At 49.1% G+C, this 26196-nt stretch overlaps 1 long non-coding RNA gene across 3 annotated transcripts; it reads left to right on the top strand.

Annotated features, from left to right (window-relative positions):
- The first annotated feature begins 1117 nt into the window (after positions 1-1117).
- LOC129048902 (uncharacterized) lies at positions 1118-26196 on the top strand. 3 transcript variants are annotated; one of them, XR_008511582.2, is made up of 7 exons: positions 1138-1431; positions 1541-1695; positions 2313-2492; positions 2587-2672; positions 12644-12717; positions 17184-17414; positions 24928-26196. It is a non-coding gene; the product is annotated as an uncharacterized LOC129048902 (long non-coding RNA). The 3 variants fall into 3 exon arrangements; XR_008511583.2 differs by lacking the exon at positions 2313-2492 and having other exon boundaries at positions 1118-1431; positions 2615-2672; XR_008511581.2 differs by lacking the exon at positions 2313-2492.

The raw sequence follows: 26196 nt of genomic DNA, 5'->3' as shown, positions 1-26196 counted from the left end.
AGGGGAATGTGCAGCTTCTGGGCCTCCCGGGAGAGAACGGGTGAAGGAATGCCGGAGGCTCTCTCTGTGCCCTCCTCGGGAGGAAACGGGACTCAGGCGATCTTGGACAGAAGCAGGGTCCCGAGCGGGAGATCACTAGCTGCTTCCGTTCATCTCTCTTCAGTCCTCCTGTCTGCCAGCAGCACCTCTGCTCTCTTCCAAGGGGCAGCCCCCGCCAGGGGCAGTTGTCCAGCTCTTGTGCTTGGGCCAGCACTGGCAAGTTCGATTCCATGGGCATAAGCAGTCTCCATTCTGGCTTGGCAGCAATAAACCTGGCACTGGTTGTTGTCCTGGTCCATACGTATGTGCCAATCGGTCCAGACTCCTAGAGCTCAACAAATGGTCCTGCAAGAGCCCGGTGCTGTGTGAGTCCGGGGAGGCAGTGCAGTGCAGTGGCCAGGTCATGTCGCCCAGGCTAGGGCTTGGTCTTCTGGGGAGAACAGTGAGGGATGGCCTGCCCTAAGGAAGGCCCTCTCTGAGGTGGGGATGGTTTTCCAGGGTTCCCTGGGCTCTCAGGTGCTCCCTCCTCCCCTGTACCCCACTCTTCCATACCCCGGGGCTCATCCCTTCTCCACTTGGGTCCTCGTTCCACTGAAAATCTCCCCCTACCCTCCCATCTCATGATTTTCTCTCTCCCCACTGGCTCTGCCTTCCCTACAACCAGCACTAATGCCAAAATCAGCACCAGGAGCTGCCGTTCATATCGTGTCTACCATATGCCCATTTGAATCCTTATTGACAAGCTTGTAACCTTTGTCAAATTAGTGACCTATCTGAGCCTCAGTTTCCTCTCCTGTAAAATGGGCACATTAATACCTATTTTACAGATGGTCATGAGATGGGTCGTGCCTGACACCATTTGGCAGTCAGCCAACTCTTGTTTGTTTCGTCGATTCTGCTGGGTTGCCTGGCATTTTGATTTATCTTTAATTCGTACCTTTGAATCTGCTGTAAACTTGGGTTGGGAAGCCTAATTAGGTTCTAAGGAGGTTAGAAATCTGTCCTCAGGGACAAGTTCTCAAGCTTTAGAATGTGGACTCATGACGTCATTTTGGTCCCTGGAGACATTCTTCTCTAGTTGTATGTGGGAAGCTCTGTGTTCCAGACTGTGAGGCTGCCAGGCAGCAAAGTTTCCCAAGTCTCAAGGAGCCATGTTGTGAGTGTTTGACACCCAAGTCTTGTAAAGGAAGGCCAACATGCCCTGGGCCGATCAGACTCCATCATGTTGACTCCTGGGAGGCACATTTTTGAGAAACAGTTAGGAACCAGGAAGCATTCTGAGGAGGAAAGCCAGGGTAAAGAACACTCAGATAAAAAAGTCATCCTACCAGGTCTGGATGCAGTGTGACTGTATCAGTCAGCTTTTGCTGGGTTATGCCAAGTAACAAACAGGTACCAAAGTCAGTGGCTTATAATAATTACAATAAAAAGGGTTGTTCTTATTAATGTTGCACATTGCCTGCAGTAGGTGTGAGCCTGTTCTATGTTTTTTTCATTCCAGGATTCAGGCTGAAAGATCAGCTATGAAACTGCTGGTTTTGAGGCACAGGAAAAAGAATGATGGCAGAACTGAGAAATGACTTTAAAGCCTCTGCTCAGAAGTGGCTTATATCCCTCTGTTCACATTTTATTGGCCACAGAAAATCACATGAGCAAGTGTGTCTTCAGACTTGATGGGCTTAGGGAGATACCATGCTCCCACAGGGAGGGGTGGTGACTATTTGGCCAGCACAGAGTAGATACCAACAGTTATTAAACTGTTTGTTGAATGAATGAATAGATGAATTCTCTGATCCTGAAAGGATTTAAATAAAGAAATGGATGACCATTTGTATAGTTATCTATTGCTGCCTAACAAATTATTAAAAAACAGTCTGGGTGTGGTGGCTCACACCTGTAATCCCAGCACTTTGGGAGACTGAGGTGGGAGGATGGCTTGAGCTCAGGAGTTCGAGACCAGCCTGGGCAATGGAGCAAGACCTCATCTCTATTAAAAAAATTTATTAAAAAACGTAGTGGCTTAAAGCAACAATAAACATTTATTATCTCACATAGTTTCTTTGGGGCAGTAATTCTGGAATGGTTTGCTTAGCATGATGGCTCAGATTTGAGGTTTCTCATGAGACTGTAGCCAAGTTATTGGTCAGAGCTGCAGCCATTTATAGGCTCCACTGCCAAAAGGCTCTGATTCCAGGATGGGTCACTGACATAGATGGGGAATTGGGACTGGCTGTTAGCAGGAGGCCTCAGTTCCTCCTGTGGCTTATCCACAGGGCTGCTTGAGCGTCCTTACAATATGGTGGCTGAATTCCTCCAGAGCAAGTAATCTTGGAAAGAACAAGACAGAAGCCACAATGTCTTTAAAGCTTCAGAAGCCAGACACCATCATTTCTACAATATCCTATTGGCTACACAGGTCTTCCCTATTCAGTGTGGGAAGGGACTAAATAAAGGTGTGAACACCAGGAGGGGATATCATATGGGGCCATGTAGGAGGCAGTCCATCATAGCTCACCCTCTGGCCCCCCAAAAATTATTCCTTTCCAGATGTGAATACTCTTACCTCCTCCCACAGCCTCCAGAAGTCTCATCTTACTAAAGCTCAAAGTCCAGAATCTCATCACCTAAATCAGGTACAGATGAAGCTTCTCGGGTAAGGCTCCTCAAGTATAGCTCTTGAGAATAGTTTTGCTTGATCTGAAGACATGTGAACTAAAGAGGCAGTTATCTGTATCCCTGTATCTCTGTACCCTGCAACATACAACAGTGTGAGAAGCATAAGATAACCATTATAGACATTCCCAATTCGAGAAGAGAGGCACATAGAGCTGGTTGTGGTGGTGTGTGCCTGTAGTCCCAGCTACTCGGGAAGCAGAGGCAGGAGGACCACTGAAGCCCAGGAGTTCAAGACCAGCCTGGGCAACATAGTGAGGCCCTGTTTAGAAAAAAAATAAAAGGAGGCACACAGGAGTCACTAGCACATAGCAATTCTTAAGTCTAGCAGACCACACATTGAAGTCACTTCATTAGGACTTGAGGGCTGGAAATAATTCACCTTGGCTCTTGGCTCTGCCCTAGGGACTGTTGGCTTTGTCTAGAAGCCGAGTCATCTTTTCTTTTTCATGAAAGGTGGCTTATCTTAGCAGATGATAGCAGATTTCTTCTTACCTATAGAAAAGAAGTCCAAAGTCTTCTTTTTATTTTGTATTGTGTCTGTTTCTCTCAGTCCAAACTGGCAGTGCTTCTGCCAATACAATTCTTGTAAAGCCCTTTTGGGTCCCCTATGAATCTTTTTGAGGTTTGCTCTATTTAACAAGTCTCTTTGAGATAAGCCTGTCTCTACTTTGGCACTGTGCTGACACTGCTGAGGAATATCTTTAAACTTCTTAGGAATCTTACTATGAATGATTTTCTGAAGCACCCTTTACATTTTCTGAAGATATAATAAAAGAGTTTATAATCACTCCTCTAGCTTCATCGTTAGACTATGTTTTCCTGATATTGTCCTGGATTTGATCTTTTCCCAGAAACTATTTCTTAAATTTAGCATTGTTTGCCATCTATAGAAGATGGGAATTTTCAGAACCAGAAAGTCCTGGCACCTTTATGTTGAACAGTTCTTCCTTTAGCTTATTTCTCTCCTATCTCCTTTTACTAAAACAGGCAAGAAGAAGTGAAGTGGCACTTCCAATACTCTGCCTGGAAATCTCCCTAACAAGATCACCTAGCCCATTAAGTACATTTTCTACTTTCCACATTACTACAGATAACAGTGCTGCTAAACTTTCAGACACTATAACAATAATTTTCTCTCCTCCAGTTTCCAATAATACTTTCTCCATTTTCCTTGAAGTCCTCATCTGCAACACCCTCTAAGGCCACTTGGCTTCAACTAACAGTTGAAGTTCCTGGCCGAGCACAGTGGTTCACGCTTGTAATCCCAGCACATTTGGAGGCCGAGGCAGGAGGATCACCTGAGCCCAGGAGTTTGAGACCAGCTTGGGCAACATAGTGAGACCTCAACTCCACAAAGAAAAAAATGAGGCAGGAGGGTTGCTTGAACCTGGAAGGTCAAGGCTGCAATGAGCCGTGATCATGCCACTGCACTCCTCCCTGGGTGACAGGAGTGGAAACCTTGTTTCAAAGAAACAAACAACAAGAAACAGGTGAAGTTCTGGCTAGATACCAGAATTGCTTGACTCTTTTGTGCGCCAATTTCTCCCCCTTCCTCACGCCCATTTCCTACTTAGGGTATTGGAGTGTTCTTTTCTGTTTGTCTATAATATCTTCCAGATATCTTCATGGCTTGCTGCTCTCCTTTAATTCAGGTTGCCACTTAAATGTTACTTCTTCAGCAAGGCCATCTGTGACAATCTAATATAGGGTCCCAGGCTGGGCGCCGTGGCTCACGCCTGTAATCCAACACTTTTGGAAGGCCGAGGTGGGCGGATTGCCTGAGCTCAGGAGTTGGAGACCACCTTGGGCAACATGGTGAAACCCCATCTCTACTAAAATACAAACAATTAGTCAGGTGTGGTGGCACTTGCCTATAATCCCAGCTACTTGGGAGGCTGAGGCAGGAGAATCACTTGAGCCTGGGAGGCGGAGGTTGCAGTGAGCCGAGATTGTGCCACTGCACTCCAGCCTGGGCGACAGAGCGAGACTCTGTCTCAAAAAAAAAAAAAGTGGTCCCCATTCTCTCTTTATACACTGATTCTGCTTTATTTTTCTTCATAGTACTTTTCATCACCTGACATTATATTATATATCTATTTGTTTAATATCTCTCACTCCATTAGAATTCAAGCTCACGTGGGCAGAGGTCCTGTCTGTTTTATTCGTAGCTGCAGTCCTCGTGCCTGGAAGAATTCCTGGCATGTCATAGTTGTCCAATAAATATTTGTTGAATGAAGGCATTAAGCAGCCTCTGAAGAGGCACCCAGCATAGGTAGACGAGGCTCACGCTGGGATTCAGAGGGGATTCTCTGAAGGCATCCAAGGAAGAAGTTTTTGGAAATAACAGGCAGCAGGATACACACAGCTTCGGGAGCAGGATATCGATGGCAGGTCTCGGACTCAAAACAGGATCTGCCCTGCCACGTCTGGCCTTTTGTTTTCCCTGAAGAGGTGAAACCTTGAGCAGGTTAGGAGATCTGAGCCTTTTTCCTGAGGTAGCTGATAAGCGGGTATTTCCTTTTTCTTTTTTTTTGAGATGAAGTTTTCACTCTTGTTGCCCAGGCTGGAGTGCAATGGTGCGATCTCCGCTCACTGCAACTTCTACCTCCCAGGTTCACGTGATTCTCCTGCCTAAGCCTCCCGAGTAGCTGGGATTACAGGCATGTGCCACCACGCCTGGCTAATTTTGAATTTTAGTAGAGACGGGGTTTCTCCATGTTGGTCAGGCTGGTCTCAAACTCCCGACCTCAGGTGATCCACCCGCCTCGGCCTCCCAAAGTGCTGGGATTACAGGTGTGAGCCACCCGCCCAGCCTTCCTTTTTCAAAATAGCACACTGGTGCCGATTTGGCCGGTGATTCAGCCTAAGCAGGATTTGTGGACACAGGGAGCTTTTGGAGGCAGGGGTTGGTCAGAGATTAGGGATGGAGTCCATGCACAAACGTCTTCAGTCCCATGGAACTGGGTATATGGGTTGGGGCCACAGAATATGGCAAAGACAGTTTTTGTTTGTTTGTTTGTTTGTTTTTTGAGACAGAGTCTTGCTCTGTCGCCCAGGCTGGAGTGGTGCGATCTCGGCTCACTGCAACCTCCGCCTCCTGGGTTCAAGCAATTCTCCTGCCTCAGCCTCCCAGGTAGCTGGGACTACAGGTGTGTGCCACCACGCCTGGCTAATTTTTTGTATTTTTAGTAGAGACGGGTTTGCATTATGTTGGCCAGGCTGGTCTCAGACTCCTGACCTCGTGATCCACCCACCTCGGCCTCCCAAAGTGCTGGGATTACAGGCGTGAGCCACTGTTCCCGGCCAAAGACAGGTTTTATATGGAAAGATGGAGGTGGGAAATTGAGGTGGCGGAAGTTTCAAGAGTATGTGTAGAGAAGGGTCCATGGAGGAGGTGAGGGCAGATCCCCCTCAACAGACAGACCTGGTTAGACTCAGCTCTGCAAAACATGACCTGAGCTGCTGAGAGGCTACTTCAGCCTTTATTTATTCCACTCAATGTGAATATTCATACATCTCACTGTGAAAATACTAATATGTTTGATCGCAGGATAGTGCCTCAGGCCCACTGGGGGCTGTTATATAATGCACAGTGTGTATGCATCACATTCTCTTTCTAAAATGTGAAGAAATCAGATTTCTGAAACACATCTGGCTCCAGGGCTTTTTGAGAAAGTCAGTGGATCTATAAAAACACTAACCCCAGGGGTGCTACAGAATTACACTAGAAAATATGTATCTGGTGCCAACCACAGGCTTCGCATACAGTAGGTGCTCAATAATTGCAACCTGTTACTGTCTATTCACACCTTGATTTCTAGGAGATATACATATATGGAAATGTATAAGTTTTGTATTTCTTTTGCTAAATTTAATCTGAAATTTTAAATTCTTTTTGATACTATTGTAAATGAAATTTCTTTTTAAATTTCTTTTTTTTTGAGTCTCACTCTGTCACCCAGGCTGGAGTGCAGTGGTATGATGTCAGCTCACTGCAACCTCCGCCTCCTGGGTTTAAGCAATTCTCCTGCCTTAGCCTCCTGAGTAGCTGGGACTACAGGCACCCGCAACCACATCCAGCTAATTTTTTTTTTTTTTAATTTTAGTAGAGGTGGGGTTTTACCATGTTGCCCAGGCTGGTCTTGAACTCCTGAGCTCAGGCAATCCACCTGCCTAGGCCTCCAAAAGCATTAGGATTACAGGCGTGAGCCACCATGCCTGGCCTTTAAATTTCATTTTGTAATGTCCACTGCAAGTATATAGAAATACAATTGGCTTATACACATATTTTTTATTTTTAGAAATGGGGGTCTCACTATGTTGTTACCCAGGCTGATCTGGAACTCCTGGCCTCAAGCAATCCTGCCTCAGCCTCCCTCATCTGGGATTACAGACGCTGCCCACTGTGCCTGGCTTGGTTCTTATATATTGATCATGTATCCTGCAATTGTGCTGAACTTGTTTATTAATTCTAGTAACGTTTTTTAGTGGATTCCTTTTTTTTTTTTTTTTTTTTTGAGACAGAGTTTCACTCTTTCACCTAGGCTGGAGTGAAATGGTGTGATCTTGGCTCACTGCAACCTCAGCCCCCGGGTTCAAGTGATTCTCTTGCCTCAGCCTCCCGAGTAGCTGGGATTATAGACGCCTGCCACCATGCCTGGCTAATTTTTATATTTTCAGTAGAGACAAGGTTTCGCCATGTTGGCCAGGCGGGTCTCGAACTCCTGACTTCAGGTGATCCACCCGCCTTGGCTTTTCAAAGTGCTGGGATTACAAGGGTGAGCCACTGCACCCAGCCTAATGGATTTCTTAGGCTTCAAAAATATACAAGATCATGTCATCTGCAAATAGAGATAGTTTTATTTCTTTTTTTCTGTATATATATGCCTTTTATTTCATTTTTTTTCTCAAACCACTATACCACCAAAGATTTTAATTTCATTTTCTTGTCTAATTGCCCTGGTTAGAACTCCAGTACAACACTGAATTGGAGTGGTCGAGGCAGGCATTCTTGCCTTGTTCCTGATCTTGGGAGAAAGCTTTCCATCTTTCACCATTAAATGTTAGCTTAGCAACATGGCAAAACCTCATCCCTACAAAAAATGCAAAAGATAAGCTGGCATGGTGGTGCTCACCTGCAGTCCCAGCTACTCGGGAGGCTGAGATGGGAGAATAACCTGAGTGTGGCAGGTGGAGGCTGCAGTGAGCTGTAATCGCGCCACTGCACTCCAGCCTGGGTGACAGAGTGAGACCCTGTCTCGAAAAAACAAAAACAAGCCGGGTGCGGTGGCTCATGCCTGTAATCCTAGCACTTTGGGAGGCCGAGGCGGGCGGATCACCTGAGGTCAGGAGTTCGAGACCAGCCTGACCAACATGGAGAAACCCCGTCTCTACTAAAAATACAAAATTAGCCAAGCGTGGTGGCACATGCCTGTAATCCCATCTACTAGGGAGGCTGAGGCAGGAGAATCAATTGAACCTGGGAGGCGGAGGTTGCGGTGAGCCAAGATCATGCCATTGCACTCCAGCATGGGCAACAAGAGCAAAACTCCGTCTCAAAAACAAAACAAAACAAAACAAAAAAACCAAAATGATGTTAGCTGTGGATTTTTCATAGATACCGTTTATTAGGTTGAAGAAACTCCCTTTATTTTTAGTTTGTTCAATGCCTTTTTCATGAAGGGGTGGTAATTTGGTCAATGGGTTTTTCTGTGTCTATTGAGATGATCATGGGTTTTTGTCCTTTATTTTACTGAAAGGGTGACTTGCATTAATTAATGTTCAGATGTTAAAACAACCTTTCATCACGTGGTCATGATGTATAATCCTTTTTATATGTTTCTTTCTTTCTTTTTTTTTTTGTTTTTTTAGACAGGGTCTTGCTCTGTTGCCCAGGCTGGAGTGCCTTGGCATGATCACAGCTCACTGCAACCTCGACCTGCCGGCTCAAGCAATTCTTGCACCTCAGCCTCCCAAGTAGCTGGGGCTACAGGCGTGCGCCACAATGCCTGGTTAATTTTTTAATTTTTTTGTAGAGATAGGGTCTCACTATATTACCCAGGCTGGTCTTGAACTCCTGGGTTCAAGAGATTCTCCTGCCTCAGCCTCCCAAAGTGCTGGAATTACAGGCATGAGCCACCACACCTGGCCCTTTCTATATGTTGCTGGATTTGTTTTGCTAGTATTTTGTGGAGAATTTTCACATCTGTATTGACAAGAAATATCGGTCTGTAGTTCTCCCTATTTGTCTAGTTTTGGTATCAGGGTAATACTGGCCTCAGACCGAGTTGGTAAGTGTTCTTTCTTCTTTTACGTTTTGGCAGAGTTTGTGAAGAGTTGGTTGTAGTTCCTTAAATGTTTGGTGGAATTCACCAACGCAGCCTTCTTGGCATGGGCTTTCCTTTGTGGATAGTTTTCTTATTATCAGTTCAATCTTTTTACTTGTCATAAATGTATTCAGGTTTTCTGTTTCTTCTAGAGTCGGTTTCTATAGTTTGTGTCTTTCTAGGACAGGGGTGTCCAATCTTTTGGCTTTCCTGATCCACACTGGAAGAAGAAGAATCGTCTTGGGGCACACATAAAACACACTAACATTTTTAGCTGATGAGCTAAAAAAAAAAAAAAGGCAAAGAAATCTCATAATGTTTTAGGAAAGCTTACAGATTTGTGTTGGGCCGCAGATTGGACAAGCTTGTTCTAGGATTTGTTCATTTCACCTAAGTTACTAATTTGCCGGTGTACCATTTATATTTATTTGAAAGAGCTCCTTACACTCTAGCTGCTGATGGCTCCTCCTTGAATCTGTCTCCTTTTGATTTTCATGATGTGCTTTCTTAATAGTCTTGTGACTTTGGCCTCATTAGAATGGGGACAATGAGAGCCCCCCCCCCACCCCCGCAGTTGAGTGCTCATCAGGGTCAGATGAGTGGTGCCTGGGACGTGTGGAGTGTGGCGTCTGGCTCTGGGGAAGCACTAAGCGCCTGCTCGCTCTCGTCCTCACCCTCCTGGCTGCCTCCAGCTCCGGCTACTCACCCTCAGCCTCAGCAGCCATTCTTCAGGCCAGTGACTTTCAGCTGGGGGTGATTTTACCTCCCTGGGGACTTCTGGCCATGTTTGGAGACATCTTTGGTGTCACCACCAAGGGCATGTGATTGACTACCAGCAGGAAGAGCCCCAGACACTGCTAAACACCCCGCAATGCACACAGCATCCCCCCGCAGCAAAGAATTATCTGGCGCCAAATGGTAGTGCTGAAGTCTCTATGGAAACAGCTCTCCATGATTGTTGTAGAAAGAGTAGAAAATATAGTTAAGCCAAAAAAACCAAAGAAAGAAAGAAAAAAGAAAAAGAAGAAAAATCTCTTACAATCTTGCCACATTGAAAGAACTTCTGTTAGGAAAGAGCATTTTTTATTTTAGAAACAGGAATGTTTTAAGAATATTCTGGCTCCTTTGAGTTTCCTCCCAGCGATGTCACCTGCTCGTGGTGTGACACAATATGTGCAGTGCTGGTTCAGGTCTTGGCCAGTCTGTAGATGGTCTCTCCCTCCTTCTTGATGAAGGGCAGGGGCAGTGCCTAGAAGGTGGGCTTAGTCAGGTGAGGGTGAGCAGGGCCCCTGGTTTGTCTGTAGTGTGGCTTGGCGTCTTTCCATTGAACTCTGTGTGCATCTAGATGTGTGTGCACAAGGATGTCCCCGAGTCACCACCCAGCTGGAACCTAGACCGGTACCTTCGATTCTGTAGCCTGGTTAGTTATGGGAAAGAATACAACTTGGGTTCATTTTGGCAGGCCCACTTGGGTTGCATTGTTTGATTATGTAGTAGGTCCCAAGAGTTTTTCTGGGGCCAAGGGCAGCCCAGGCAGGGCACGTGCCCTGGCTGCAGCCAAACACAGACATCATTTGTCCCCTCAGTGTTTGTCACACCTTGATCTCACATGTCTCCCTTGTAAAGCTCTGTCTCTTGTGTGCTCAGGCAAGACCCAGGGCTCAGATGACATCTCCCGGAGGAGACACTGGCTCAGCCTGGGCTCTCCTTGGAAAGGTAGCATATATAAGCTTCAGGCCTGCCTGTGAGAAATCAAACTTGCTCAGAGTTGCTGTGCATTGCCGCATGTCGGTGTCAGAGGCTGAGCCAGCCATTCAAAGGCGCTGAGGCTCAGCCGCGGCGGGGCGAACAGGGGTTCAGTGTGTTACTGCTCACCCTCTACCATTTGCGGAATATCAGAGGTAGGTGCCTTGGCCCAGCCTTGTGACCGGCTCCTGGTTTGCGGATGAGGCCCTGAGAAATGGTCGCTCTGCTTGGCCGGGGCTGAGCCTGGGCTTCTGATCTCCAGGTAGGCAATCTGCCCTCTTCACTCCTTTCTCTCCCAGGAGAGGTCTGAGTCAGCCCACCTGAGCTCCACCGGGGCCCAGACTCCATATGCTTAGGCCCTGGGGCCCCCAACAGCTGATCTACAACCGTGACCTTGGAATCACCAGGGAATTTCAAAAACAGGCAGGGTTCCAAATCTACATTGAGACATCTCTCCTGGGTCAGCCAGGAGGTGAGGGACCACTGTTCTGGCCCCCTCTTTTTACAGAGGAAGAAGCAACATCCAGCCTGAAGGAGGAGACTGACCACAGCCAATGAATCCCCCAACGCCACCTTCACCTTCTCTCTCTCTCCCTCTCCCTCTGGTGTGTGTTTCAGGGGGTGTGAACATGTGGACTCGTACGTGCCATGTATATGACCTTCCCTCTGTCTGCTTTAAGCCTTCCCTGATATAGCGTGTGGCCTGCAGAGTCTGCTTGATGCCGACATCGACCCCACGATGGGGACAGACCCTGGGGATGTGTGATCCTGAGTCGGCGGGGGGGCCCGCTGTTCTTTGGGAGCTAAAATCTGCCATTTCGCTTAGCAGAGACCCCAGTTCCCAATAGAAGAGGTGGCCGCCGACAGCTTAGAAACGCGGCCTCTGGCTTCATGAAAGGTGACTTTGAAAAGCTGCATTTGTGCTTGACGAGGTCTGGGCAGCTGAGCTTTATGGTGACAAATGATTTCAGCGCGAGGCCATGCTGTCAGAAGCAGTAGGGGATAAAAGACACCTTCTCCAAGGCTCCCCTTTAAAACATTTCTTTTTATTACGAACTATTTCAAACACATACACGAGTGGAGAGAACAGTACAATGAAGCCCCATATACCCATCACTCACCCAGATTAGATGATCAGCACGATTTGGCCACATTGCTTCACTGTCTCCCCTTTCTTTCTTCTCTTTCTTTCTGCTGGAGTATTTAAAATAAAATCTCAGCCATCATGCGGCTTCACCTTTGTATCTTCCTCTGAAAAAAAGATATTTTCTTACATAACCACGAAGCCATGACCACACCTGACAAAGTCAATATTAACCCCTCGGGGCCATCTGATACCCAGTCCATAATCAAATGTCCCTGTTTGCCCTAAAATGGGCTTTCTATACTGTTGGAATCTGGATTCAGAAAAGGCTCATGTGCAGTGTTTGGTCATTAGGTCTGTTATTTATTTTATTTTTTTTGGAAACAGGGTCTCGCTCTGTCCGCCTAGGTTGGAGTGGCAGCGATCATGGGTCACTGCCACCTCCAACTCCCAGGCTCAAGGGATCCTCCTCGCTCAGCCTCACAAGTAGCTGGGACTTGTAGTCAGGCATGTGTTGCCACGCCTGGCGAATTTTAAAATTTTCTGTAGAGATGAGGCCTTGCTATGTTGCCCAGGATGTTCTCAAACTCCTGGGCGCAAGTGATCCTCTAGCCCTGGCCTCCAAAGTGCTGGGATTACAGGCGTGAACCACTGCACCTGCCCAGGTCCTTAAGTTTCTTAAGGCCTTTCCAGTCTTGGGCTGATCCCCACCCTTTCTCTTATAAACTTAATGGCATTGACTTATTGTAGAAACCTGGCTATTTCTCCTTAGGTTTGCTCCAAGTCCTGGGCTCCTCTGTCTGCTTCCTCATGGCGTTGGACTCACCTCCCTCCCCTATGCTTCCTGTAAGTGGATGTCAGCATTAGAGGCTCAATGAGAATGAGGTTCACCTTTTCTTTCCCCAAGAACAGGCCACGGGTGGTTCTGGGTGCTTATCACTGTCTTATTGGGGGCATGCCTGGTCGACTTGTCTCTCTTTTCGTGATGGTCAAAAGGACCTGTGGGTTCAGAGGGTGACAGTCCCACCCGTCCATGGTAAAGTCCCTTGTCTCGTAGCTCATCTTCAAAGACGGCCCCCAACGAATGTGCCTCCCAGTGTTCTCATCCTTAGGTAGTCTCCTCCCCGGGGCTGAATCTGGGCTGGCTGGCTGACTTGCTTTTGCCCACTAGGGTGTGGTGGAGTGACCTCGTGTGATTTCTGAGGCTGGGTCATAGAAGCCTTGTCCTCTGAAAGTCTCCAGTCTTTCAGAACATGCACTCTGGGGGAAGCCAGCTGCCATGGAAGGAGTGAGACTATTCTGTGACCGCCATGATGTGAGGAAGCCCAAGCTAACCATGGGGAGGGGCACCTAAAGAGAGAGAGACAGAGAGACAGAGAGAGAGAGAGACAGAGAGAGAGAGAGACCTGCCAGCCCCTGCTGCCTCCTGCAGTTTCAGCCGAGGCACCAGACACCAGACTGCTGAAGACATCCTGGGTATCCTGTCTAGTTGAGTTTTCAAATCACCCCAGTCCCAGCTGCCATTTGACTCCAACTGTATGAGACGCCCCAGGTGAGATATGCCCAGCTGAGCCCTGTCAGCTCATATTCAGTCAACTCTGAATGTGAGAGGTAATATGAAGTTGTTGTCATTAGTTACCACATTTAGGGATGGCTTGTTATTAACTGGGAACACCAATTAACTTTTTCCCTACATGTTTTAACCATTGCCTGAATCAATCACTTTATTAGAAGTTACAAAAATGAATTTCTAATTCCATCATTCCTCTCACATTTATTTGCTTGGTTACCCTGAGATATGGTCCCTAGATGAAAGATGGGGAAATTATGGGATTCTCTCCTTTTCATGGATGGCCCACTCTCCTTTGAAAGTGGTGATCTCACCCTTCTTGGATCCTTGGCCCAGATCAAGGTAGGAGAGAAAGAGGAAGACAGATAAGAGGTGGAAGATGAACAGGAGACTTGGTTTCCAAGGAAACCACCAGGTAATCATCAGGCCCTCTGAGGATCATTATTTTTTTTCTCTTGCTAAAAGCCAGATGCTGTCACCTTCTAAGCTAGCTCAGATGCTTGGGCAGGCATTAAAATGGGTCCTCAGGGGAGGCAATGGGTGTGAGACCCTGTGGGGTGGCTGCTTCCACCCTCAGGCTGGCTCCCTCTCCAGGGCCTGTAGGTCCTCACCCCTTCCTCTCAAAGACAGACCCCAAACTTCCTCAGGCCATGAGGAATGCCTAGTTCTGGGCTGAGGGCTGCATGCAAAGCTGTCTTCCCAGGAGCTCCAAGGGACAGGATGACTTTGCTCAGAGTCGTGTCCTGGGCCTTCATCTGTGAGAACATTGAATCTGAGGACCCTGCCTTGTCCCAGGGTGAGGGGATGGTGCCCTGAATTCCAAATCCTTCAGAAGGAAAATGAACAATGACCCTGTGTCCAGTGATCAGAGGTGACTCCAGAGTAAGCCTGGCCATGATATGAGAGCTGCCTGGGTCAGTTAAGAGCCACTATTTATTTATTTTTATTGATTGATTGATTGATTGATTGATTGAGATGGAGTCTTGTTCTGTCGCCCAGGCTTGAGTGCAGTGGCAAGATCTTGGCTCACTGCACCTCCGCCTCCTGAGTTCAAGTGATTCTCCTGCCTCAGCCTCCTGAGTAGCTGGGACCACAGGCATGCACCACCACACCCAGCTAATTTTTGTATTTTTAGTAGAGATAGGGTTTCACCATGTTGGCCAGGCTGGTCTTGAACTCCTGGCCTCAGGTGATCCACCCACCTTGGCCTCCCAAAGTGCTGGGATTACAGGCATGAGCCACTGCGCCCGGCCAAGAGCCACCATTTAATGAGCACTTACTATGTGCGAGACAGACTGAGGGCCACTCAGCCCTGCAGGCTGGTGACCTCACAGATCCTCGTAAGAGTTCGCTGAATGGGCATGCCCTTCAACCCGGTTCACAGATGTAGGGATGGAGTCCCAGCAAGGTCGAGCCACTTGTCCAAGGTCATGCAAAGTGCCGCCTGCCGTCTAACTGCAGAACCGATTCAGACATTCATCCTTGCCAAGCCCTGTCTTGCTGGGAGTCGCTCTGGCAATGAGAACGCCTTGTTGTTTTATTATTTATCTCCAGCTGTGCACCTGGATTTGTTGGGTGACCCGTAAGACATAAAGGATGGAGGAGTCCCACTCCAGGCTGGTGCCTGAGTCCTGATTGTGCGTGGGCCCCCCTGCCCCCCACCCCACCCTGGGGCACTAAAGGCAGATCTGAGCTCTGATTGGCTGGACTGGCTTTGGGTGGGGCTGGTCTAGATGTGGTCGGTCTTGCACATCCACAGACGTGCTCAATGCAGTCACTGCCTGGGCAGTGGAGCTGGTGCTGTCTCTGGCATTCTCCCCAGTGTGGAACAGATTTTATTTGTTCTGCAATAGGATCCGACAGCATCCGGTTTAATGCATGCATGGAGGAAATACCCCTAAACATAGTGTCCCCCTCATCAGAAACAATGGCTAGACACGTGTGAACATTTAGGCGGTGTTGCTTAAGCAAACCAAGCTCTTACGAATGTGGGGAGGGAACATCATTCCCTACAATGATTGTGCCGTGTGAGCTCTGGTTAGAAGGAGAGGGGTCCAGGGTGGGCCCGGGAGGTTCTTGTCCATGCTGAGCCTGGCTCACATCAGGGCAAGATCACCTCCGCCCAAGGTGGGCTTGGGTGGACCTACTGGCCACCTCTCAGGAACTCAGAACAGCACTGGGTGCTTTTGCCTGGGATTTCAACACATCCCTCCAAGAACCTTGCGAGGCAGGGAGCATTGTAATCCCCATTTCACAGGTGAGGCAGCTGAGGCTCTGCTCACCTTGCTTATTCAAGGTCATGTAGCTGTTTTCCTAAATGGAGCCAGGATTAACATGCTGGTCTGGGAACCTTCTGTTCTCTTCCTAGCTGACAAGGAAACTTCACTATCACGGATTCATTAAGACCTTAGATTATATTTTCTCTGATCACAAGGGTAATATGTCGTGATTTCTAAAATAGAGACGTTAGAAAATATAGAGAAAAAGAAAAACATAAAAGTCACTGTGCCCCTATTCAGAGATAAAAGATGTCTATTCTTAGACTAGTGGCTTTCCGACTGGAGCACGCATTAGAATCACCTGGAGGGCTTGTTAAAGACACAGATTTCCTGGCCCCATCCTGAGTGTCTGAGTCGGTAGACCTGGGTAAGGGCTAAGAATTTATGTTTTTAATGATTCCTGGGTGATTCCTTTCTTTGGGACAACTGCTTAGATTAGGGTCTGTCAGCCTCGGCACCATTGGCACTTGGGTCCGGCGGGTTCTCTGCTGCAGGGCTGTCTTGTACACTGCTGGGTGGTTAGCAACGTCCTTAGCCTCTATCCTCTAGATGCCAGAAGCACCTTCCCCCTGAGCTGTGACAGCCAGAAATGTCTCCAGATATTACCAAATGTCCCCTGGGGTGGGGAGCAAAACTGTTCCCAGTGAGCAGTCCTGTTCTATTCTTTTTTTTTTTTTTTTTTTTTGTATGGATCTCTGAGTGAAAAAATTCACTCTTTTTTTTTTTTTTTTTTTTTACCCAAATGTGTTTTAATTATAGCATTAACAAAGATAAAGCAAAATCAGGGAAGTACAAAATAATTACATGCGAGTCTAACAAAATAAACATCATTTGTTCTTAGATTCTATGTACTTCCTCTAAACCTGCTGTTTTTCCAAATATTGGACCTTTTCCTCTTTACTAGTTTTCTTTTTTTTAAATTAAGTATTTATTGATCATTCTTGGGTATTTCTCGGAGAGGGGGATATGGCAGGGTCATAGGATAATAGTGGAGAGAAGGTCAGCAGATAAACACATGAACGCCCTCGCCCTCGCCCTCGCCCTCTCCGTCTCCCTCTCTTCGGTCTCCCTCTCCTTCCTTTTTCGTTCTCCCTCTGTTGCCAAAGCTGGACTGTACTGCCGTGATCTCGGCTCGCTGCAACCTCCCTGCCTCGGGCTCCTGTGATTCTCCTGCCTCGGCCTGCCGAGTGCCTGGGATTGGTTTTTGTATTTTTGGTGGAGACGGGGTTTCGCCGTGTTGACCGGGCTGGTCTCCAGCTCCTGGCCTGGAATGATCTGCCCGCCTCGGCCTTCAGAGGTGCTGGGATTGCAGACGGAGTCCCGCTCACTCAGTGCTCAATGTTGCTCAGGCTGGAGTGCAGTGGCGTGATCTCCGATCGCTACAACCTCCATCTCCCAGCCGCCTGCCTTGGCCTCCTAAAGTGCTAAGATTACAGCCTCTGCCCTGCCGCCACCATGTCTAGGAAGTGAGGAGCACCTCTGCCCGGCCGCCTCCTCTGGGAAGTGAGGAGCACCTCTGCCCGGCCGCCCCCTCTGGGAAGTGAGGAGCGCCTCTGCCCGGCCGCCCCGTCTGGGAGGTGAGGAGCGCCTCTGCCCGGCCACCTTGTCTGGGAGGTGAGGAGCGCATCTGCCCGACCGCCAACCCGTCTGGGAGGAAGTGAGGAGCGCCTCTGCCTGGCCGCCCCGTCTGGGAGGTGAGGAGCGCCTCTGCCCGGCCGCCCCATCTGGGAGGTGAGGAGGGCCTCTGCCCGGCCGCCCCGTCTGGGAGGTGAGGAGCGCCTCTGCCCGGCCACCTTGTCTGGGAGGTGAGGAGCGCCTCTGCCTGGCCGCCCTGTCTGGGAGGTGAGGAGCGCCTCTGCCTGGCCGCCCTGTCTGGGAGGTGTACCCAACAGCTCCGAAGAGACAGCGACTATCGGGAGCGGGCCATGAGGACGATGGCGGTTTTGTTGAAAAGAAGAGGGGGAAGTGTGGGGAAAGGAAGGAGAGATCAGATTGTTGCTGTCTGTGTAGAAAGAGGTGGGCATAGGAGACTCCAGTTTGTTCTGACTAGGAGAAATTCTTCTGCCTTGGGATGCTGTTGATCTATGGCCTTTCCCCCAGCCCCCTGCTCTCTGAAACATGTGCTGTGTCAACTCAGGGTTAAACGGATTAAGGGTGGTGCAAGATGTGCTTTGTTAAACAGATGCTTGAAGGCAGCATGCTCTTTAAGAGTCATCACCACTCCCTAATCTCAAGTACCCAGGGGCACAAACACTGCAGAAGGCCGCAGGGACCTCTGCCTAGGAAAACCAGAGACCTTTGTTGATGTGTTTATCTGCTGACCTTCTCTCCACTATTATCCTATGACCCTGCCATATCCCCCTCTCCGAGAAACACCCAAGAACGATCAATAAATACTTAATTAAAAAAATAAAAAAATAAAAAAATAATAAAAGAACACATGAACAAAGGTCTCTGGTTTTCCTAGGCAGAGGTCCCTGCGGCCTTCTGCAGTGTTTGTGTCCCTGGGTACTTGAGATTAGGGAGTGGTGATGACTCTTAAAGAGCATGCTGCCTTCAAGCATCTGTTTAACAAAGCACATCTTGCACCGCCCTTAATCCATTTAACCCTGAGTTGACACAGCACATGTTTCAGAGAGCACGGGGCTGGGGGAAAGGCCATAGATCAACAGCATCCCAAGGCAGAAGAATTTCTCCTCCAGTCCTGTTCTATTCTTGTTTTCTTTTTTTGTTGTTTCTTTTTGAGACGGAGTGTCGCTCTGTCACCCAGACTGGAGTGCAGTGTTGTGATTTTGGCTCACTGCAACCTCTTCCTCCCGATTTCAAGTGCTTCTCCTGGCTCAGCCTCCTGAGTAGCTGAGATTACAGGCTCCCGCCACCACATCTGGCTAATTTTTGTATTTTTAGTAGAGACAGGGTTTTGCCATGTTGGCCAGGCTGATCTTGAACTCCTGACCTCAGGTGATCCACCCATCTTGGCCTCCCAAAGTGCTGGGATTACAGGCGTGAGCCACCGCACCTGGCTTCTATTCTTGTTTTCCATGTCCATTTATATTCGCACAGAGAGACACTCCTCCATCACACACATGCACATATACACATGAACACATGCAGAACAAACATGCAGAACACACACAAACATACATACATATTTTTCTTTGAGAATAATGTCAAACTATAAATACAGTTTTATAACTTGCTCTTTTTCACCTAACAACACATTGCCAATTAACTCAGCAATTAGCTTTGCTGGCAGCAAAGAGAAACAGGTTTTCTGCACAGACGATGCGGGAAGCATCACTGAGAGCCTAATGTGTCTCTGGGCCAGGAAGCGGGCAGCGGAGGGGGCACCTTTCAGATCCACCATCCTCTCCTCGGTGCAGGTGCAGGAACCTCCAACTTCGGGCAGGTGTGTCCACCTCTTACAAAGCTCTCTGTCTGGCTTCCAAAAGCTCTGGACTTAGCTTGTAAGAAAAATGAGTCATTTGACAACATGGTTGTGAACTAGGACAGAGGTGCTCAGGGATGCAGGGCTGTTCTCTCCAGCCTTGCACCGTCTTCCCCCCTGAGTGGGTTCTAGAGGTGGACCAAGAGACCCCAAGCTGGTGCAGAGTGAGTGTCCCCGGCTGTCCCCTGTTTGCCTGGGGGTGGCCAGGCTGGGACTGCATCAGGCAATGGCTGTGGCTATTGTCAGGCAGGCAGGCTGCCCACCACACAGGCATGACAAAGGCCCTGGAGGGGGTTCCTGGGGCTGTCTATGGGATGCTGGCTTTTGCTATTCCAGTTATCCCTGAGGTCTCCTTGGCTGTCAGCCTCATGGTTCATTGTCTCCAAGCCAGGAATCGGCCACTGCTCACTGCCCTGAGTGGGGTCTGGTCTTTGGGCTCAGTGTTAGGGTAGTTGCTGGAAACTGTGAGGCCGGCTGGGCAGGAATGTTGCAAAGAGAATGCAAGGAAGATGAGAGGGCCAGGTTGCGACCCTCATCGCTGCCTCTCCTGACACCCTCTCCTCCCTCATCCTGCCCTTGCTAAAGTAGTTTGGGGGGAATTGACTCAGCCTCCAGGGATGGGCCCTGACGGGTCTAAACAATCCATGTGATGCCGTCCTCTGTCCCATGGGGTTTCTGTGCCAGAGCTGCATGGGCATCTAGTGTGTGCCTCTCCTCCCAACTGTGTAGTCAGGTTAGTGGCTTGAAATCAGCCATGGGGTGGCCGTGCGTGGTGGCTCACACCCATAATCCCAGCACTCTGGGAGGCCTAGGCTGGTGGATCACCTGAGGTCAGGAGTTCGAGACCAGCCTGGCCAACATGGCGAAACCCTGTCTCTACTGAAAATACAAAAAGTAGCCTGGTGTGGTGGCAGGTGCCTGTAATCCCGGCTACTCGGGAGGCTGAGACAGGAGAATCACTGGAAATGGGGAGGTGGAGGTTGCAGTGAGCCGAGATTGCGCCACTGCATTCTAGCCTGGGCAACAGAGCAATACTGAGTCTCAAAAAAAAAAAAAAAAAAAAAAAAAAATCAGCCATGGGGAGAGTGTTTACACCACAGAAAATGGCACATGCTACAAATTAGAGCTTTTCCTCACACCCGTCCCCACCCCAGAGAGCTGGCTTACCTACACACCACTGACCCTCTCCTACTAATTTTGATCAAGGAGCCAGGCAGCCAGCTGCTGCTGGTGGCCACTGCACGACCACAGAGGGCTGACGGCAGGAGGACAGTGCAGATAGACAGAAAGAGCATGGCTGATGATGACATGTCTGATCATGCCTCACCTCTGGACTTTTTGGTTACATTTTTTCCGCATTCTTGAGAGCATCCTAAATGCTGCACCCTGGCCCTGGGGTGATTGACAGAAGGCAATACAAATGCCAGGTGAGGACCTTTAGCCCCAGGCCACTGTGGAGCAAGCAGAGCTGTTTTTGTCAAAGAGCAAAATTCTCTAGCCTGTGAGTGTTGCCGGGTGGACCTTCCCCTTCCTCCTGCCTCCCGAGGGGATGCTGCCCCAAAAGGGTCCATTTCTCAGTCTCCCCTGCCCTTAGAGATGAGCCCTGTTTTTGCCCTTTTGTGATATAAAGTTAGAAGGATGGGAAAGAGAAGAGAGGAAAGAGGAGAGAGGAGACAGCGAGAAGCAGGAGGCCAGGGACACCCACAGGCTATGGAGGGGCGATTTCACAACATGGGAGTTCCTTTGTTGTTTTCTTTTCTTTCTTTTTTTTTTAATTTGAGACGGAGCCTCGCTCTGTTGCCCAGGCTGGAGTGTAGTGGTGCGATCTCGGCTCACTGCAACCTCTGCCTCCTGGGTTCAAGCAATTCTCCTGCCTCAGTCTCCCGAGTAGCTGGGATTACAGGTGCCTGCCACCACACCCGGCTAATTTTTGTATTTTTAGTAGAGATGGGGTTTCACCATGTTGGCCAGGCTGGTCTAGAACTCCTGGCCTCAAGTGATCTGCCTGCCTGGGCCTCCCAAAATGCTGGGATTACAGTCATGAGCCACCGCACCCAGCCTCTTTTTTTTTTTGAGACGGAGTCTCACTGTGTTGCCCAGGCTGGAGTGCAGCGGTGTGATCTAGGCTCACTGCAACCTCTGCCTCCTGGGTTCAAGCGATCCTCTTGCCTCAGTCTCCCAAGTAGCTGGGACTATAGGCACGCGCCACCATGCCTGGCTAATTTTTGTATTTTTAGTAGAGACGGGGTTTCACCCTGTTGGCCAGGCTGGTCTGCAACTCCTGGCCTCAAGTGATCCACCCTCTCGGCCTCCCAAAGTGCTGGGATTACAGGTGTGAGCCACCATGCCCCCGGCCACCTTTGTTGTTTTCTGAGGATATTTTAACAACTTCTGGAACACAAATCTGGCTCTGCACAGTGGCTGGATTGGGCAATGTGAGTCCACTGATGTCCCTGCTGCCCCAGGGGCTCTGGTATCTGGGGCAGAGGTGGGACTGGACGGGTCTGAGCAGGATTTTGGCCAATTCCCCTGGGACATTCCCAGAAAAGAACTGATGGACCCAGGTAGCCAGGGGCAACAATTCCATAGCTAGAGAAACCAAAGTGCTTTGAATTTTTTTTCCCTTGGGACGTCTCTCAATCCTATTCATAAGCTTTGGTCTCTTTTGTACAGAAGAATGTGGAGTGAAGCAGAATACAGTGATCTAGGGAAAAAAAGGAAACAGGGCAATTTTAGCCCAATTTTTCTGGAGAGAATGGAGACCATGCTTTTGGTATTGTCTGGGAGGGCGCACACCATCAGCGGCCTTGGACCAGGCTGGGAAACGTGTCCAATCAGCGGAGCCCTCAGGGGCTTGTGCTAGTCTTTGAAGAAAGCCCTTTGGAGCCGGCTTCTCACCCGGTTGTGCTGGGGAAGCAGAATTCTCAAAGGTCACGTCGCCCTCCCGCTGCCTAGTGCTAGGGGGAGGATCCTCTCTTACTCCCTCTGCAGCATCTGGAAACGGCCTCCTCATGGTCTCTGAGATGTTTTCTCTCTCCTGGGGGTTGGGGCTCACTTCCTCCCCTTGATGTCACCCCGTAGGTTCTGTCCTTGGCTCTTTTGCCTCCAGGGGCTTCCTCGGCAATTTCACCTGTTCCATGGTTTCAGTGATCCTGTTTCTCTGGAATGTGGGTGGACAGCCTTGGGAAGCTGTGAATTCTCCAGCACCAAAACTGTCTTCCCTGAAAGGGACATAAAGCCACTCCCCACAGGGCTGGGGAGACTTGGGGACACTGAAGAGCAGGGGTCTCAAACTGCAGTGCTGGAAAGGGCCAGGCAGGTGTGCAGAGGAGAGGCCTGGGCCAGGAGGGAGGGGCAGGGTGCAGTCGGCTGGACGGAGAGTGCCCGGGTACCGGGCGAGGACGGCTGAGCTCCAGCTGCCCTGTGGAGATGAGGAGCCTCAGCGGGGCCAGTGCAATGGCACTTACCCACAGGGATGCTGATGCAAATAAGCACGAGCCTCTTACACGGCACCTGACGTGCAATAGGAGGCCTCCTGTTTTAAATTAAAAAAAAAAAAAATTCGAGATGGGGTCTTGTTCTGTTGCCCAGGCTGGAGTGCAATGGTGCAATCTCGGCTCACTGTCGCCTCGATCTCCTGGGCTCAAGTAATCCTCCCATCTCAGCCTCCTGAGTAGCTGAGACTATAGGCATGCACCACCATGCCTGGCTAATTTTTTGTATTTTTTTTTTTTTAGAGTTGGGGTCTCACTATGCTGCCCAGGCTGGTCTTGAACTCCTGGGCTCAAGTGATCTGCCTGCCTTGGCTTCCCAGAGTGTTGGGATTACAGGCGTGAGCCACTGTGCATGGCTCCAGAAGCTTCCTGATTCTTCCACATTGATCTCTCCCTCCTCTGAATGGTTGTCATGGTGTTGTGACCCTCATGTGGTCCTGATCACACATTTCTCAGGTGATGGGATGTATCAGTTAGCTACTGGACAATAGTGTCATGTAACAAATGGTCCCCAAACTCAGTGGCTTAGAACAATGGTGATTTGTTCTCATGATTTTGTGGATTGGCTGGAGCTTGGCTGGTGCAGGCTTCTGACTGTGGCAGCTCAGGCAGCTCCACTTTTCCCTGCTGGTCTGTGGCTCAGGGGGGCAGTGGAGCTCCACGGGTCTCTCATCCTCCTTGCTCAGCTGGGACATGCTTCTTTCAGAGCAGAACAGGTTTCTTGGCACCTGGCAGGTGGTCACTTTTGCTTATCTGCCATTGGCCAAAGCAAATCCCATGGACAACCTCAAAGTCAAGGAGCAGGGAAGTACCCACTGCCCATGACAAGGTCACAGCAAGGGTGTGATCGCTGTAGGAGGTGGTGAGTTGGGACTTCAGCCCCGCCCCGCCCACAGGGATAGAAACAGTCTGTTTTAGGTGAGTGCCTTTTTGCACTGGCTGACTCATGGGGACAGGACCCTTCCTGAATGGCCCTGGGACCCTGTTGAGAGCCATCTCTGGGGGAGAGGTTCCAGCAGCCCAAGTGACATATTAGCAAGAATTTCGAGCCAGCATTTCTGTGCATAAGGGTAGGGAGTGAGTGGGGAGAAGGGCCTAGCAGGGCAGTGTGGTGCATGCAGTAGGTGCCTACTCAGTGTTTGATGGAGGAATGTAGACTGTCTTCTGTCCAGGAGTGAGGGAAGCAGATTTTCTCTGGGTTGAGGCAGGGAGGAGGCCAGGGGTGGAGGCCTGGGGGGCTTTGATGTCCCTTTCTTGCCCCCAGGAAGCACTGCTGACTCCCACAGAGAGCAGAAAAAGAGTAGGTTAACAAAAGGAGTTTATATTTGGTCTTGAAATGTATTCCTTCAGGGGTTTCTTTTGTTCTCCAGCAAGTCAGTTCCTTTTCAGTATTTCCTTTCATTTTGTTTTAGATTTATCTTTCTATAAATAGCATGACTGGAATGAGACTTTTATTGAGGTACAACTCTAGCACAGTGTGCAAAATGCATCGCTCTTAAGAGGACAACTTGATTGCGGGTGACCACAGCCATGCCCATGAAGCCAACACCCGCATCAAGGCCTAGGACGTGCCTCGCCCCCCGGGGAGGCCCCTCATGCCCCTCCCAGAGGGAAGCTCCATTCTGACTTCTATTGCCACTGTGTGTGTTCCACTGTCTGTTCTGGAACTTCATCGCCACCGAATCCCACAGGATATGCTCTTTTGTGTCTGCCTGTTTTCTTCTACTGTTAGTGAGATTCCTCCGTATTACTGTGTGTAGCAGCAGTTTGCTCTTTTTTCCTGGTTCTGTAGTAGTCCATTGCATGAATATGTCATTACGTATCCATTCTACCGTTGATGGATGTTTGGGTAGTTTTCAGTTTGGGGCTATATTAAGTAACACTGCTATGAACATTCTTGTACATGTCTTTTGGTGGGAAATATGCACTCATTTCTCTTGCATATTTGCTTAGGAGTGGAAATGCTGGATCATAGGGTGGACGTATGTCTAGCTTTAGTAGATAGAGAGAGAAAATGGTTTTCCAAAGTAGTTGTATATAATGGGATTTTCTCGGTCCGTCCCTCCCTCCCTCTCTTCTTCCCTCCTTCCCTCCCTCCCTTCCTTCTTCTCTCCTTCCCTCCCTCTCTTTCTTTCCTTCCTTCTGTCTTCCCCAATTTGAACTTCCAAGTTAAAAGGGGAATTTAGCACATTCACATTTATTGTGACAATTGATATATTTGTTTTTATCCTTTTCATCTTATTTTATGGTTACTATTTGTAACAGAAATCACCGAGTTGAAGCACCGAGAGAGTCATCCAAGGAACTGGGTGCTTACACGATGCTTACAACAACTGGAGGAGGAGGTTTGGCGCCGAGCTTTCGGGAGTGACTGACTGCCACCTCAGAACTGGCCTGAAAGGGAATTGCTATTTCTGGCACAGCCGGGAACCTGGGGACTCAGCCCACCACTGTCCCAGAGGCTGGCCCAGGGCCACACCATCCCTGCTGGACGCAGGGGTCAGAATGCAGCTGCCACAACCGTGGGCTCCAGGACCGCGTGGCTTAACCCAGCAGATGAAGCTGGATGCTGCCTCTGCCCTGGGACCTTGGATCCTCACCACCCTCCACATTTGCATCTTTTAAATAACCTTGTTTAAACCTTGAATTCTCTCTTACTAATCCAAGTTAACTATGAAAACTACCCAACCCCCTAAGATTTCACTTGGCCGCTCTGCCTACACTACCTCAAAAGAGAAGCCTAGAACTTTTACTTCCCTTCCCTCGCTCCCTTGCTGCTGCCCCCAACTCGACGTCTGAGTTTTGCAGATGCACCGAGAATGTTCAGTTCCAGTCTCAGCCCATTTATTATTATATTTTATCTTCTTTTTGTTTTTTCAGATGGAGTCTTGCTCTGTTGCCCAGGCAGGAGTGCAGTGGTGCAATCTCAGCTCACTGCAACCTCCGCCTCCCGGGTTCAAGAGATTCTCCTGCCTCAGCCCCCTGAGTAGCTGGGATTACAGGTGTCTGCCACCACGCCCGGATAATTTTTGTATTTTTGGTAGAGACGGGGTTTTGCCATGTTGGCCGGGCTAGTCTTGAACTCCTGACCTCAGGTGATCCACCCACCTCGGCCTCCCAGAGTGTTGGGATTACAGGCGTGAACCACCATGCCTGGCCATACATTTTGTCTTATAGTATGTTTCCCGCCTTTCAATCATCCTTCCTTTAATTACATGACATTTCTCGGGCACATTGTCATCCATGGAAATGTAATCAAACACACTTTGGCGCTGGCTGCTATTTCCTGTGTTCTGTCTTCCACTCTTTTGAGACTTTTGTTCCAATTTGATTTTTAACTTGTTAGAGGGTTTTCTGGTCTGCTTCCCTTGGTTTCTTTTCCTGGTCTGCTGCCTTTTCTCACTAGTTGGCAAATTGGTGCTCTCCCTTCTCACTTCCAGGGATGCAAATGAGAAGTCTGCCTGTCTGTTGTCGCAGGGCCCTTTCTGGCTGGAAGCTCCAAAGACTTCTCTTTATCCTGGAGCTCAGGCGTCT

The sequence above is a fragment of the Pongo abelii genome, chromosome 9 (assembly GCF_028885655.2).
Source record: "Pongo abelii isolate AG06213 chromosome 9, NHGRI_mPonAbe1-v2.0_pri, whole genome shotgun sequence".
Lineage (NCBI taxonomy): Eukaryota > Metazoa > Chordata > Mammalia > Primates > Hominidae > Pongo > Pongo abelii.
Note: the sequence above shows the minus strand (reverse complement) of the source record. Positions and strands in the feature narration are given on the sequence as shown.